Here is a 15862-nt window from a genome sequence, read left to right on the forward strand (position 1 = left end):
TCAAGGCATTGTTCCCCTGGCACGTTTTACTTGTACTGTTCGGTATATATTTAATAAAGGTATGATATGGGGTTAAATTCTTCAAGCAATTCAATTACAGTAAATGATAATGCTCAACTAAGTGAGTCATTAATCACTTGTAATCTATTTCTTGCAGGCCCAGGGTTCTTTTTAGGGCACAGACTTTGTAATGATTTAGGTTTAGGAAATAATATACAAATATATCTAGCCTTAATAATTCATAAAATAATAAAATATTGAACACATTTAATCAGATTCAAATAAATTTATTGGCCAGAAGAATGCAGTATAGATTCACATACTTTGAGAGTGTTAGGTTTATGATATGTTAAATATTTAGACTGAATAATTTTTCACTGACAATGAGAATTTGTAGGTCTCTGGAGAAGCCTTATAGAGATACTCTGTTTTCTGTTACAGCAGCTGTGCTGCTGTGTTCGCTTGCTTGATATATCAACTTATTTATGATTATTATTTCCAATTATTATTAGCCTATGCCATTTAAGAACATTAGTATTTTTCTTATGAATCTATGACATTTAATACTTCACATTTTCTCACTATCTCACCATTTCTCAGTAAGATTTCCAGAGGCATTAAGAATTTCATTTCTTGTGCCTTTCAAGGTTTGTCTTCATGCGCTCTGTCTTCAGAGTCATGAAGGGCGTACTGGGTGTAGTCACTTGGAGTAACTCTCCTTAGTCTCTGTGTATTCTGCCTAGCCTGATTTTGTCCTGTTTTTCATCACTGAATGCTTGAGATCAAATGGAATTTGGAAATACAACACATTGTAGTACTATATTGGCCCATATGTAAAGATATTAATTCATGATTATGAGAATGAGTTAATTTCTGGGTGTTTAAGAGCTCTTCTATGTCTTAATTAGCAATCTTCAGATCACTCCAGACTTCAAATAAACTTTCATCATGAGAGTTAACACCTCCAATTATGCATGTTTGGAGGAAAAGTTATTCAGTGAAAAATGCTATCTTTTATCACGTGAGTCTTTAAAAATGAATCTAAGTTATAGTTTCTAAAACGGTGGGAACTTATTCCGCGGGAGGCGCGACTATGGGCTCTGTCAGGGCCACTTCTGCTCCTGACCCTTGGTTCGCTCTCGCGGAGGAACAAGTCGGTCAGGAAGCCGCGCCTCAGCTATGGCCTTTAAAGACACCGGAAAAACACCGGAGGAGCCGGAGATGGCGATTCACCGGATTCGGATCACCTTCACCAGCCACAACGTGAAGTCTCTGGAGGTCTGCGCTGACCTGATCGGAGGCGCCAAGGAAAAGAATCTCAACGTGAAAGGACCAGTGCGCATGCCTACCAAGACAGAATCACTACAATCAAAACCCCTTGTGGTGAAGGTTCTAAGACATGGGATCGTTTCCAGATGAGGATCCACAAGCGACTGACTTACACAGCCCTTCTGAGATTGTCAAGCAGATCACTTCCATCAGTATTGAGCCAGGAGTGGAGGTTGAGGTCACCATTGCAGATGCCTAAGTCAAATGTTTTTTTTAATAAATTGAGTTGCTGATTATTTAAAAAAATAAAATAACACGGTGGGAAATAGAAATAGCAGTGGCATAATATTGCAGCCAAATTTGGGGTTGCTTGATGATTTACAAACCAAGCTGATTTGAGGAAGGGAAGGAGAATAACAAAATTATGGGACAAAGGACAAAGGGTGAACCAACACAATAGCCATACTTACAAGATATGTTGGAAATGGACTTTACAGCTTGGGAGGGGGCAGGGTGAGTGTCAGGGGAGGGAAAGTGGGAGAAAATGAAGGAGGGGGTAACACTGTTGGACAAGAAATGTACTCATTACTTTACTTATGAACTGTAACCTTTCTGTATATCATCATTATAATAAAATTAAATTAAATAGAAATCAATAAAACATTTAAATTGTTATTATAAAGGTGATGGACAGAGGGTTTACGGTTACCTAAGTCAGGTTATGAGTACATTTCTTTTTAGACAATGTTACCCTTTCGCTTGATCTTGCTCAGTTCTTCCCTCCAATATTCACCCACAAATTGTACAATTCATTTTCAAAATAGTGTGTTTAAGCTGCATTTTTATAAAGGTCAGGTAGCATGGAAAAACTTGAAGGAAGTTCAAATTCTTGTAAGACAAAGAACTTTCTTTGTCTTTCACAATGGATGTACAAGATGTTTAGAGGATAGAAATAACAGTTTAAGGTCAAGGAAAAAAAGCGCTAAAAAATGGGTATCTGAAGGTACATCTGAGGAAACTTTTCAGAGTATGACTAATTCACCAATCCACAAGCCAATGTGTTATACAAATATAAGAACCTGGCAGGAGTCTTGTACAGAAAACATGTACAGAAAGGTTGGTGAAATTTTCTACCAGACAATAATGATTTTAGTTTGGATTACCACTAAAAATTAAAAATGCATCAAAAAGGTAAAATACAATAGGAATGTGAGCAAGCAAATCTTGTGAATGAGTTTAAGATTATAGTCTATGCCGACAATTTGTTTTTCACTATTCTGTATGTCAGTTCACACCATCTCATCTCTGTTCACCAATACCTGTGGGTATTTCTCCTGGAGTAATCATCAAGCTGTCACTTCTGCAGCATTCACCACCTGGACATTCCTACTTCCATTCAACTGACATATTCACCAAGAGACTTCATCAGGTACCACGGGCTAAGAGCTCAGTCCTCACAACACTGTCCACAAAATTACAGTCTCAAATGATAGTTTGTTGTACACACATGTGACCAGTACAAATGAGGTGTTCCCATGATTTCCTCTTTTCATTCAATTAATTTTATAGAAGGGATCAGAGAGTTCAGGAAAGCACTTTATTATTATTTATGGCCTTATCATCCTTTGTAATAGGGATAGGAGAAGGTGAAGAGAAAGCAGGATGGAATTTCCATGCTCTCTTTAAGAAACCCTCATAGTTTCAATGATCTTGAACCTTACCTAAATTTAGTCCTTTTGGGTTTTTATGGAGGTTTCATTATTTGAGATGATTGTTTAAATCCTCAACCACTGATGACCCACTTAATCTTCAGCTTTTCTCCCCCGACTAGAGGTTGGGAGGTAGAACTGAAAGTTCCAGTTATCTAGTCAATAGTTAATTCTTTGGGTGAGTTAACATTCATCCTGATGCTACTACACAAGGGTTCACAGCCACATTTAACATTCACATATGACGAGACTAAAGGAGGACATTCTTAGGAGAGGAACAGAAAGAGACAATACCTGTGTGCATCTGATCTTAGAAAATATTTATCAAGATGACTCCAGGAAATAGATAAAAGAGGTTTGTGGGGTTTTTTTTTGGGGGGGTTGCTATTTTTTAAAAAATATATATTATTGTTATTGTAGAGCTGATACATAGGGATTATAGTTATGTAAGTTGGGTAATGAGTACATTTCTTGTTGAACCATGTCACCCTTTCCCCATCTGTCTTCCAGTTTTTCAATCCTGTCCTCACACACAATTTGTATAGTTTATTTTCTACACAGAGTCTAGTGAGTATCACTGGTGTGTTTGTTCACCCTTTGTCCCTACTTTTCTTTGCCAGCCTCTTAACCACACAAAGACAAACTAGCAAACAAGACTCTTAAATGGAAAAGTCAACAATGTGTTTGGAAGTATAAGGGAATGCACAGAAGTGGAGGGACAAAGGGTAAACAAACTCAGTAATGGTACTTACTGGGCACTATGTTGAAAATGAAATATACAACTTATGGGTGGGATGCAAGGGAAAAACTAAGATAGCAAGGGGGGCATGTATTCTTTGCTTGATTTATGGAACTGTAACCCCACTTTTTTTTTTTTTGCATTTTCAAGTAAAAATAAAAAAAGACTATCACACAAAACATCTGATGATTTCATGAGCCACCTATGATGCATATATGATGATATATGTGCATATATATGTATATTTCTTTATTTTTTTAGTAATTATTTATTGCCAAAGCAATGTACAGAGGGGTTACAGTTTCATATGAAAGGCAGTGGGTACATTTCTTGTACAATTTGTTACCTTCTCCCTCATTTCCCCCTCCCCCTTTCCCTCTCCCTCCATGAGTTGTTCACTTGGTTTACACCAAATGGTTTCATAAGATTGCTTTTGGAGTCGTTTGTCTTTTTACCCTTTGTCTCTCAATTTTGATATTCCCTTTCCCTTCACTAGTTCTAATACCAGTATATACAGTATCCAGGGTACTCAGATGAGATACAGTGATAGTGTGGGACAACCACAGGAAGGAGATATAAGAGGATCATCAACAACAACAACAAAAAAACCACGGTTTCACATGGCATGTTGAAAGTAATTACAACAGTGGTACAACACTCCTTACCATAACATGGAGTTCATTTCATTTAGCATATTTCTTAACATCACATCTACCAGTATTGTGAAGTATCCTAAAATGAGAGCAAATGGTCTTGACTGAGTCTACATCAGAGTTGAGGTAGAGGAATGTAGCAGTAATGAAAGGCCTGGAGATAACCCTAGACACACTGGAACATGAAATCAGGAGTTCCAAGAGTCAGAGAAGAAAGGGAATGTAGGAACCATCATTCATTATGAAACTGCCCATACTCTGAAGGTACAATCCTGCTTCTAATGGCAGTACCTCATTCACTTTTAACCTGGGCGGATCAAACAATTGGATTATTACAAATGCAGAAAACTGAACACTATAATTTTTTTTTTCATTTTGCTGGTGAAATCAACTCTTTGAGTGCCTAATGAAACAGTTATTTATCAAGACATTTTACAAAGTTATTGAACACATGCATTGAGTGGTGAGTTGTAAAGTATTACAAAATTTATTTCACTCTTGGATTTTACCCTATTTTTTTACTTCATTGATCACTCATTTTTATTTAATCCTGTCTTACTGACAAGCTACTTATGAATCTAGTACTGCTATCGGTGCCTTGATATCAAACTTTCTTCTATCTCCAAAATTTAAAAGTTTGACTTCTATTTATGCAGAATAATCTATAGAAAGAAATAATTTAGAATATTGTTTCATTTGTAAGAGAAAAAAAGATCTAATGCCCAATGCTCAAATTAAAAAAAAGAACAGAAAAGAAAAATGACAGTATATTGGTTGAGGTTGTTTTCCTTGCCCTTTGACCCTCCTGTTAACAAGAGTGAAAATATCGGGGCTGGGAAATGTGGCTTAGTGGTACAGTGCTTGTCTAGCATGCATGAAGCCCTGGGTTTGATTCCTTAGTACAGTAAAAGCCAGAGGTGGTGCTGTGGCTCAAGTGGCAGAGTGCTAGCCTTGAGCACAAAGAAGCCAAAGACAGTGGTCAAGCCCTGGTTCAAGCCTCAGGACTGGTAAAAAACAAAAACAAAAATGAAAAACAAAAAACAAAAAAAGAAGAGTGAAAATATTATGACAGGTCTCTTTCATCGGATTTTTATTTATTTATTTATTTATTTTTTTGCCAGTCCTGGGCCTTGGACTCAGGGCCTGAGCACTGTCCCTGGCTTCTTCCCGCTCAAGGCTAGCACTCTGCCACTTGAGCCACAGCGCCGCTTCTGGCCGTTTTCTGTATATGTGGTGCTGGGGAATCGAACCTAGGGCCTCGTGTATCCGAGGCAGGCACTCTTGCCGCTAGGCTATATCCCCAGCCCTCTTTCATCGGATTTTTATTCCTTTGATTTTTCTTCCTTTCTCTATGGTAGTAAAAAACTTTGGAAACAGGAACCATTAAAATCCTATCTCTCCATTACCTAGATTAAGTGATATAAAAACCATTTGTTTTCTCTGTGTTTAGTTCAGTAGCGATGTCTATTTCATAGACTCAAATTTTTCTGTTTATAGCAAGAGGAGAATGAGCTTGCTCAAAATTCCCCTCTGGCTAAATATGTTCTTGCTCTATTCTTTTGCTTTGCAAAAATGATTAAATACTAATTAGCTAAATGATTTGAATAAGATTAAAGTGATGTTCTTAATTTGTTTTTATATTTACTCAAAACTTGCTTCTAGGGATGGTGGTTCATGCTTGTAATCCCAGCAGGAGAAGCTCAGGAGGGAACACCTTGGTTTCACGGCTTCCCCCGGCTACATAGTGAGTTAGAGGCCGGCCTGGAGAGAGAATTTGTCTCAAAAACAAAACAAAACAAAAACCCAAAACAACAACAACAAAAAATCCTTCTTCCAAAGCAAGCAATCAATTTTCCATTATTTTCACATCACATTGACTTTTTTGCATTAAAATACACTTTCCCACACTTTTCTTTCTATCTCTCCTTTTTTTCTCTTTCTTCCATTTCTCTCTACTATTTTCTTAATAATAATAGCTTCCAGGACTTTGTCATTGAAGTATATATTTAATTTTCCCTTACTTGGTATTGCTTGCTCTGTACCTTGAAATATTAAAATGTCCTGAAATCCCATTTTCATATAAAATTTTTACAAATTTATCAATTAAATAAACAACTGAAAACACGAACTTGTGGAACTTTTTCACTGCATTTCATTTGGGTAAAAATGTTGTACAATGGCATATAAATAGACTTAGGTGGACATGGAATGTTGACTTCATCACTGATTTGTATTGTATTACTGTAGTTCTTAGAAACTGCTTCTGCTAATAGCAGTGACTCTTTCCTTGTACATGTCTTTTGTCTGAGCCACACTTTTTGCCGCATAATTCCTGGGAGGACATGACCGGCTGACAAATTCTGTTTTATGACAGGAGCTGAGTTTTGAATCTACCATTCTCTCCTCAGGAAGGCCCCTCCTAGTCACTCCTGAGATAATCAACCCAGCGGTATCTTTGTCAACACCCTAAAGTGGACTGTTTAATTATGCCTACTTTTATCCCTTATGCCTGTTTAGTAACAGGAACAGATAGTCTCCCTCTCTCTCACACACACATACACATGCACACACACACTCTCACACACACAAACACACACACAGGAGTTAAGGAAATGTAAGGGAATTTTGGTGTGTTTGGTATTTGCCTGTTAATATATTGCTCTCGAGGGTGAAAATAATCAGCTCCACTAAGTTACAAATATTATCCTGTTTAGTTATGAAGACTGCCAAAGCACCCTGACAGTGGAAACAAGTTGAGGGAATGAAGACTTAGCCTTTGTGTCATAGTCATTTTAATCTTTTTTTTTTTAGTCATTTTAATCTTATAATTGAAAATTTAATTTCTTTCCTCCATGTAATTCTCAAAACTTCACTTTACCTTTTGGTGGTTAATTTTGAAAGGATATGTCCCAGCCATACCAGGGGACCATGGGGAGGTAGTCATGGACAGGAGAAGAAGGTTCATAAGGAGGTTTATTAGTGGGACCATATCTCCCATGGAAGAGGGAGCAACATGGCATCTGTACCTTATCCAGGTGGCAGCTTCTTTCTCTGGGGCTAATGGGGAAGTAGGTAGGTCTTAATAGTGAGTAGGAGTGGCTCATTAGGTCTGGGTAGATCTGGGGCTAATGGGAGAAGCTGAGGACCTGAGGCAGGGGAAATGCTAACAAATTTCTTCTTTTTGAAAAATATCTCTTTTATGAATATATTTGAGGCATTTTATCTGTTTGGTGACATTCAATGTAGGATAAAGATAATTTATGTGAAAAGCAATTTTATAGATGTTTCCAGTTAAGAAATAAAGGATTACACTATGTTGGAAATGAACTTTACAACTTGGGGCGTGGGGAGAGAGTTTCAGAGGAGAGTGGGAAAGAATAAAGGAGAAAGTAACACGGTTAAAAAAGAAATGTGCTCATTATCGTATTATATAGCTATAACCCCTCTGTATATCACGTTTGCAATGGAATTTAAATTTAAAATAATAAAAAATAAATAAAGGAGCAGAAATATACTACATTAGTCTGTCTTTTATCTGTGGGTATTTCAAAACCCCAGTGAATACCCGAAGCCTCAGACAGAATCCTTCCACATGGTTGTTATGTTTTCTGTCTATATAGATATAGCTGTTATAAAGCTTTTCTTATACGTTAGGCATAGTAAGAGATTTACAGAAACTATGAACAGAATGATTACAACATTATACTATAATAAAATGTGAGTGGTCTCAAAACTGTTTACTGTGTTCTCCTTTCTTGTAATGCTACCAATGATTCTTATACAAAACACTCTGTGGCTTATCTTTGACACATCTGAATTGTCAACATTGGCATGAGTGGTGGTAGGATAATCCTATTAAGTGGGTAGTGTTGGATAGTGTGGGTAGCATATTCTGGGAAGATATGCTGGACAATGAAATTATTTATATTTCAAGCAAGGTAGAAGACACAGCATGAGATTTCATCACAGCACTTAGAATGGTGTAAAATTTAAAAGTCATGTTTTCTTCTTCTTCTGCAGTTTTGTATATATATTTGTCAGTCTTGGGCCTTCAACTGAGGGCCTTAGCACTTTCTTTTACTCAAGGCTAGCACTCTGCCACTTGAGCCACAGTGCTACTTCTGGACATTTTCTATATATGTGGTGCTGAGGAATCAAATCTAGGACTTCATGTATGCGAGGCAATCACTCTTGCCACTAGGCCATATTCCCAGTCCCTGTACTATGTGTATATATATATATATACACATTACCTTGCAGTGCATCCTGTCCTTTAAGTCAACCGAGTCACCTTGCTCATCTACATGGCTGAGGTAGCATGCAAGTCTCTCTCTAAATATCTGACATGTGCCTCAGGCTGTGCAGTTCCAGGGCTGGGTATGGCTGGTGACTTGGGAAGGTCTCCTCTGTTCCTGAAATCCACCTGATACAAATATTCATTGCAAGAACTCACACTGGAGAGAAGCCCTGTGGATGTAAGTAAGCAGTGTGGGATAGCCTTCACTTTCTTCAGTGACCTTCAGAGCTACGAAAGAATTCACACTGGAGAGAACCCTTTGAGTGTGAGCTTTCAGCTGATAAGGTCACCTTCAGTCACAAAGAATGCACACTAAATATTTTTGATGCATACTAAATATTTTTGAACACTGGTTTGACAGTGGGCAACTGAACCGGAAGAAGGTAAAATAATAGGTAGTCAGGAACCACTGCACCTTTGAAAGCTCAATCAGACTATGTAAGTTTCAAGTCCCAGGACAAACTTAGTCTGTGATGGTGGAAATTTACTTCTATTATTACTACACTTTGTCCATATCTCCATTCCCCCTCTTCCTTTAGCATTATATTCTACTTTGTTAGTTAGGGTAGCTGTTGAATTAGCTGGAACAGATTGAAAAGGAGAGTTTCTTTCTTTCACAACAGAGACTCATCTTCAGAACATGTGGTATAAAGAAGCAGGAATTCAAGTGGATAAGGTTGAAGTGCTCTCATGTTGACAAGCTTAGGGGAAAGGCAGAATGTCAAACTCTCAAACTCCATGCTTAATTATGGGCCTGAGACATAGCCAAAAAGTTAGTTCCAACTGGGTCTTTCAGATACCTTCTCTCATAGCACTATTTAAGATTATCTCATATTTTACTTCTACATATTGACCTAACTCAAGTTCTTTCTAACATAAGACGAGGACAAGGCTAATAGAGCGTGTACTGGATAACTGAAGAAATTGTAATTCCTACTGATTGATACGCATTCAGAACCTGAAGAAAAGATAGAATACATACTTGGTTGTTAAATTAATAATTGCCATTTACCTTTCATATATTTTCTTTTCTATTGTTATTGTAAAGGTGATGCACAGAGGGGGTTACAGTGTAATTCAGGTAATGAGTACATTTCTTTTTAGAGAATTTCACCTCTACCCTCATTTTCCCCATTTTGTCCCCTCCTGGCCCTACTCCCCATAAGGTGTATAGTTCATTTTCAAAAACTGTCTAGTGAGTTTCACTATTGCATATATTTACCCTTTGTTTCACCATTTCTGTGCTCCCATTTATCTTCCGCAAAATAAACTTACATGCAAAACAAAAACTACAGTAAACAAAAACAGTGACAAAGAACAATAACAAAACCAAAGCAAAAAGCTTTTGTTTCTGTTTTTTGGAGTTCATTTTGATAAACATCATTTTATAAGATTATATACAAACAGCTATTGAGACTTTGTGATCCTCTCTTAATATCCTCCTTTAATATCAAAATCAAGAGACAAAGGATAAAAAGACAAATGACTCCAAAGCAATACTTGTGAAACCATTTGGTGTAAACCAACTGAACAACTCATGGGGGGAGTGGGAAAGGGAGAGGGGGAGGGGGGAATGAGGGAAGAGGTAACAAATAGTACAAGAAATGTACCCATGGCCTACTATATGAAACTGTAACCCCTCTGTACTTCACTTTGACAATAAATAATTATTATTATAAAAATAAAGAATATCCTCCTTGGGTCTCACTATGTGAGTGTTTAGAGTTCTGTATAATTTATTATGTTGTCATCTCCTCCCCCTCCCCCTCGCATCCCTCTCCCTCTCCCCCTCCTCCTCTTCTTCCTTCTCCTCCTCCTCTGTTCCTTCATCTACCCCTTCCCTGTCCCACCTCCACCCCCCAGTTCCTTGAAAAAATATTTATGGGTTCTACACTTCTTTACAAATCACACAAGCAGGAAGAGACTACAATGACAATTGCACATTTTCTAAGAAAATGCTCTTAGAAAAGGGAGATCAGGGTCCCCATTCAGATTGACTGTCTGAAGGATAGTCAAGCTGAGGGAAATAACGCTTTTTTTTTCCTTTAGTTTTTCTTTTCTCTTGTTAGAACTCCTCTAACATAAACTTGAAGTTAATAACTAGGCAGATAATAAGTTGATATTAAATAGTGTATGGATAGTATTTTGATATAGCATTTTTTCTTTCTCTGTTAGACTAAATGATATGAAACAAAATGTAATCAAGTGATAATTAGTGATAACACAGATAAGAAATTCACTTTATGTGCTTTTTGAAATGAACTTTTTCTTTTAGCTTACTCTTATAGTTAAGGTTTTGATGTATAAATTGACCTTTCTGTTTCTTTTTTATCCTTTAATTTTTTTAACCAACTGGATATATTTTTCAGTGAAACAGACTGTTTTGATGAGTTTCCTGTTATTATTTTTCACAGACTGATTTAGCTAAGATGGAAATCTCTATGTGCTCTGAGCTCTTTAGCTTCTGCTTTCCACCATCTAGTTTAAAAGTTTATTTGTTCAGTACCTTTGTCTTTGCCAGGACAAGTACATGGGATTTGCTCCACTTTTAAGATGAGGAAACCTTTTCAATGCCTTAAGTTGAGTCTTTATTGTGCTTTATTTCATCTTAAATTTACTTTTTACATGAAAGGAGAGATGAAATAAATATCATCCATTCAGTTCATAGACTGAGCTTACTTTAATAAAATAAATTATCAAGAGAAAAATATGTTAATCTACTTAATGTAAGTTTTATGGGATATAGGAACTTTCATAAAGAAATGCAGACCAAAAGAAATAGAAAAACATATGTATTTGTATGTTCATTTGGATGAAATTGTTAATTGTAGAGAACTGTATAATTGAACAAAAGGGGTATTGATCATTAGCAGCTAGCTATGAGTGAAGAATAAATGCAAAGGGAACCTAAATGGAGGAGATGACAAGGTCATTAAGAAAAATACTGCAATTAAAACTTCACAATTTACAGGTAACCTCTGTCCTGTAGCTGGAGCTAAGGATAGGAATTTCACACAGACAATCTCAGTAAGTACTCAAAAAGGTTAATGTTAGTGCTTTCACCAGAGTCACAATCCACTTTCAGTTTATTATTATTTGTAACAGGCACTTCAAACTAGTTTTGCTGCAGCAAGTTAACTAGAAGCCTGGCTTATCTGCTTCCATTTTGTAATTGTCATTGTTCTAAGTCATCCTCTCCACAGTCATTTTATGATCACCTTGGGTTCCAGGAGTGACAATGCAGATTGAAAATACCTTTATGATAAAGAATACCCTAAGGAACTGCAGAACCTTCCAGGACATATTACCCTCAAAGGAATGTAATTACCTAAAATGTTCAACCTCCACCTGGAAGCAGTAGAAATCATATCTTTGCTCCCTGCCTCTAATTCTTCCTCTATTTAAACCTCCTGCTCATGTCTATACCTTAAAGATGGCTGAAGATCAACTAAAGTGCCATTTTCCCTTGGCATCATGCCATGGAATCTACTTTTGCTGTCATATTTCTTTCCTAATAAAATTTCTTACCACTTTTATCACATTACATTTTGCCTGAATTCTTGCTGCATGATTATTTGCACCAACTTTCCGGTAGTTGTGTGATAATGAACTGGGGAAACGTTAGCAGGTCTACTGTTGAGACTCTTCTCTTTGTCCTTGTGTCTTGAAAGACGAGCATGTTCAATTCTCTGGCTCGGATTAAGAACTTCTCCCTTGAAGGTCTTAGAATCTATTTCACAGGATGGGCAGCTAAATTTTGTGATTTGGTCCAGGAGAGGATTTTTGAGAAGAAAGTAATTTCTTAAATATCAAGAGGCTATATTTTGGGACAATTGTACCAAGTCTACTTTACACATTTGAGTTTAGCAGACATTTTTTTTCTGAATAATTATTTATTTATTGTTAAAGTGATGTACAGAGGGGTTACAGTTTCATATGTAAGGCAGTGGGTACATTTCTTGTACAATTTCTTACCTCCTCCCTCATTCCCCCTTCCCCTCCCCCTCTTCCTCCATCAGTTGGTTTACACCTAATGGTTTTGTAAGTATTGCTTTTGGAGTCATTTGTCTTTTTATCCTTTGTCTCTTGATTTTGATATTCCCTTTCCCGTCCCTAGTTCTAATACAAGTATATAAAGTATCCAGGATACTCAGATGAGATACAATGATACCACAGGGACAACCACAGGAAGGGGACAGAAGAGGATCAACAACAACAAAAAGCTATGGTTTCACATGGCATGTTGAAAGTAATTGCAACAGTGATATAACACTCATTTCCATAACATGGGAGCTCATTTCACCTAGCATCATCTTATGTGTTCATAAGGGCATAGCTATTAGGCTCTTGTGATCTTTTGCTGTGACTAGCCTAAGCCTGTACTAATTATTCCCTATGAAGGAAACCATAGAGTCCATGTTTCTTTGGGTCTGGCTCACTTCACCTAGTATGATTTTTTTTCCAAGTCCTTCCATTTCCTTATGAATGGGGCAATGTCTTTCTGATAGAGGCATAAAATTCCATTGTGTATATGTACCACATTTTCCTGATCCATTCATCTACTGAGGGGCATCTGGGTTGGTTCCATATTTTAGCAATGAAAAATTGTGCTGTGATGAACATTGTTGTGCTGGTGGCTTTAGTGTGTTCCTGTTTGTGGTCTTTTGGGTAGATGCCCAAGAGTGGGACTTCTGGGTCACAGGGGAGCTCTATGTTTAGCCTTCTGAGGAATCCTTTTCCAATATCCTCAAAAAGCATAAAATACATAGGAATAACCTTAACCAAAGAAGTGAAAGACCTCTATGATGAGAACTTGAAAAACATGAAAAAGGAAATTAAGGCAGAACTAAGGAAATGGAAAAACCTCTCATGCTCCTGGATTGGGAGGATTAACATTGTCAAAATGGCAATATTGCCAAAGGCTATTTACAAATTCAATGCAATACCCATTAATATCCCAACACTATTTTTTTAATGAAATAGAGAAAACAATCCTGAAATTCATATGGAACAAAGAAGACCCCAAATAGCATAAACAATCCTAAGTAGAAAGAACAGTGCTGGAGGAATTACAGCACCAAACGTCAAGCTGTATTACAAAGCTATAGTAATAAAAACAGCTTGGTGCTGGCACAAGAACAGGCCTGAGGACCAGTGGAACAGAACTGAAGATCCAGAAATGAACCCAAAGAACTATGCCTATGTCTTTGATAAAGGAGCTAAAAAAATAGGATGGAAGAAAGACAGCCTCTTTAACAAATGGTGCTGGCAAAACTGGTTCAACACATGCAACAAATTAAAACTAGATCCTTATATATCAGCCTGCACCAAAATCAATTACAAATGGATCAAAGACTTTGAAGTAAAAACAGATACCCTGAAAACACTAAAAGAAGGAGGAAGAGAAACATTAGGCTCCTTGGCACAAGATGAAACTTCCTTAACAAAGGCCCAGAAATGCAACAAATCAAAGAAAGGTTGAATAAATGGGTCTGCATCAAACTGCAGAGCTTTTGCAGGGCAAAGGACATAACTTGTAAGATAAACAGAAAACCTACAGATTCGGAGAAGATCTTTACAAGCCATACAATGGACAAAGGCATCATATCTAAAATATATGCAGAACTCAAAAATTTAAATTCCTCCAAAACAAATCCTCAAAGAACCAACAACCCCCTCAACAAGTGGGCTAACTATCTAAAAAGAGACTTCTCTGAAGAGGAAATGAGAAGTGCTAAGAGACACATGAACAAGTGCTCTGCATCACTGGCCATAAAAGAAATGCAAATCAAAACATTGAGATTCCACCTCACCCCAGTAAGCATGTCTTTTATGAGGAAAACTAACAATAACCAATGCTGAAGGGGATGTGGCCAAAAGGGAACCCTACTAAATTGTTGGTGGTAATGTAAACTTGTTCAAACACTCTGGAAAGCAGTATGGAGACTTCTCCGACATTGTTTTTTTTAAAGCGCCTTTTAGATGAACTAATGCAACATTGCTACTCACTTGACACTATGTTGGAAATGAACTTTATAACATGGGTGCTGAGGAAAAGGAGAGGTAAGTGGGAGAAAATGAGGGTTGAGGTAACAGTGTTCAAAAACAAATGTGTGCATTGCGTTACTTATGTTAACCCTAACCAGCTGCTCATCACTTTTTTCAATAATGATAACAAAATAAAGTGCCTTTTGTGGCTGATTACCTTCTTCATTTAGCATTTTTGTAATTCCTTTTTGAAATTCAAAAACTGGAGTACAGGCATTAGAAGTCCATTATTTGAAGATGTTGGTGAGTCAAAACTGTAAAAGCTTTAAAGAATTTGTGATTGTGGAAATAACAGAGGCAGTGGGATAGAGAGTTCCGGAGCAAGTCACTTTAATATAAAATTATTTTGAGTGAAAACATTCAAGTTCCTGAAGTCTCTTTGTTACCAGTAGGGAAAACTGGAGAGGTCTCACAGATAGAAAGAGCAGACTAAAACCTTACAGATTCTTGTTACAAAATATATATATATGTATATATATATATATATATATATATATATATATATATATATACAGAAGTAAGACAAGATAAGGAAATGGAAAGAACTTACATGGCAGAGTAAAAGTAGAAACTCCTAAGTGAAAGCACGTTTCTCAGTCACATTTCCTGGAATTTAGGATAGCTTTTTTGGGAGTAAACTTTAATGGACAAGGGATTACATGTGAATTAATTCTTGAGTAAAGGTGGGAATTGCATGATTCAGTTTCAATTTCCCTCATATAGGGCTATTACCCCTTTTTTGTCTGTTCTTATATGAAGTTTTGAGTGTGTTAAGGTATCGGACATATGATTATAACAGTTAGTTCTGCCAGGCTAATTATATGGAGATGCTCCATGGAGAATGATTTTGAAATTGACAAAAAAAATACCACGGGAGGGGGCATGAGGGACAAGGTAACAAACAGTACAAGAAGTGTATCCAATGCCCAACGTATGAAACTGTAACCTCTCTGTACATCAGTTTGATAATAAAAATTTGAGAAAAAAAAATACCACGGGACCATTTAGGACACTGGCGGATAAAGATGGATATGGACTATGATACTGGAAGGTATATTGATAAAAAGGAGACTAATTGGAGAAAAGCCAAATAGTAATTAGAAGGTGACAAGAGAGGAGAAGATTATGTATGACTTATTTATGTGTG

General features: G+C 36.9%; 1 pseudogene; it reads left to right on the plus strand.

Moving 5' to 3' along the window:
* The first annotated feature begins 1117 nt into the window (after positions 1-1117).
* Positions 1118-1535, plus strand: LOC125349953 (annotated as a pseudogene).
* Positions 1536-15862: the final 14327 nt, after the last annotated feature.

Source organism: Perognathus longimembris, chromosome 4 (assembly GCF_023159225.1).
Source record: "Perognathus longimembris pacificus isolate PPM17 chromosome 4, ASM2315922v1, whole genome shotgun sequence".
Classification (NCBI taxonomy): domain Eukaryota; kingdom Metazoa; phylum Chordata; class Mammalia; order Rodentia; family Heteromyidae; genus Perognathus; species Perognathus longimembris.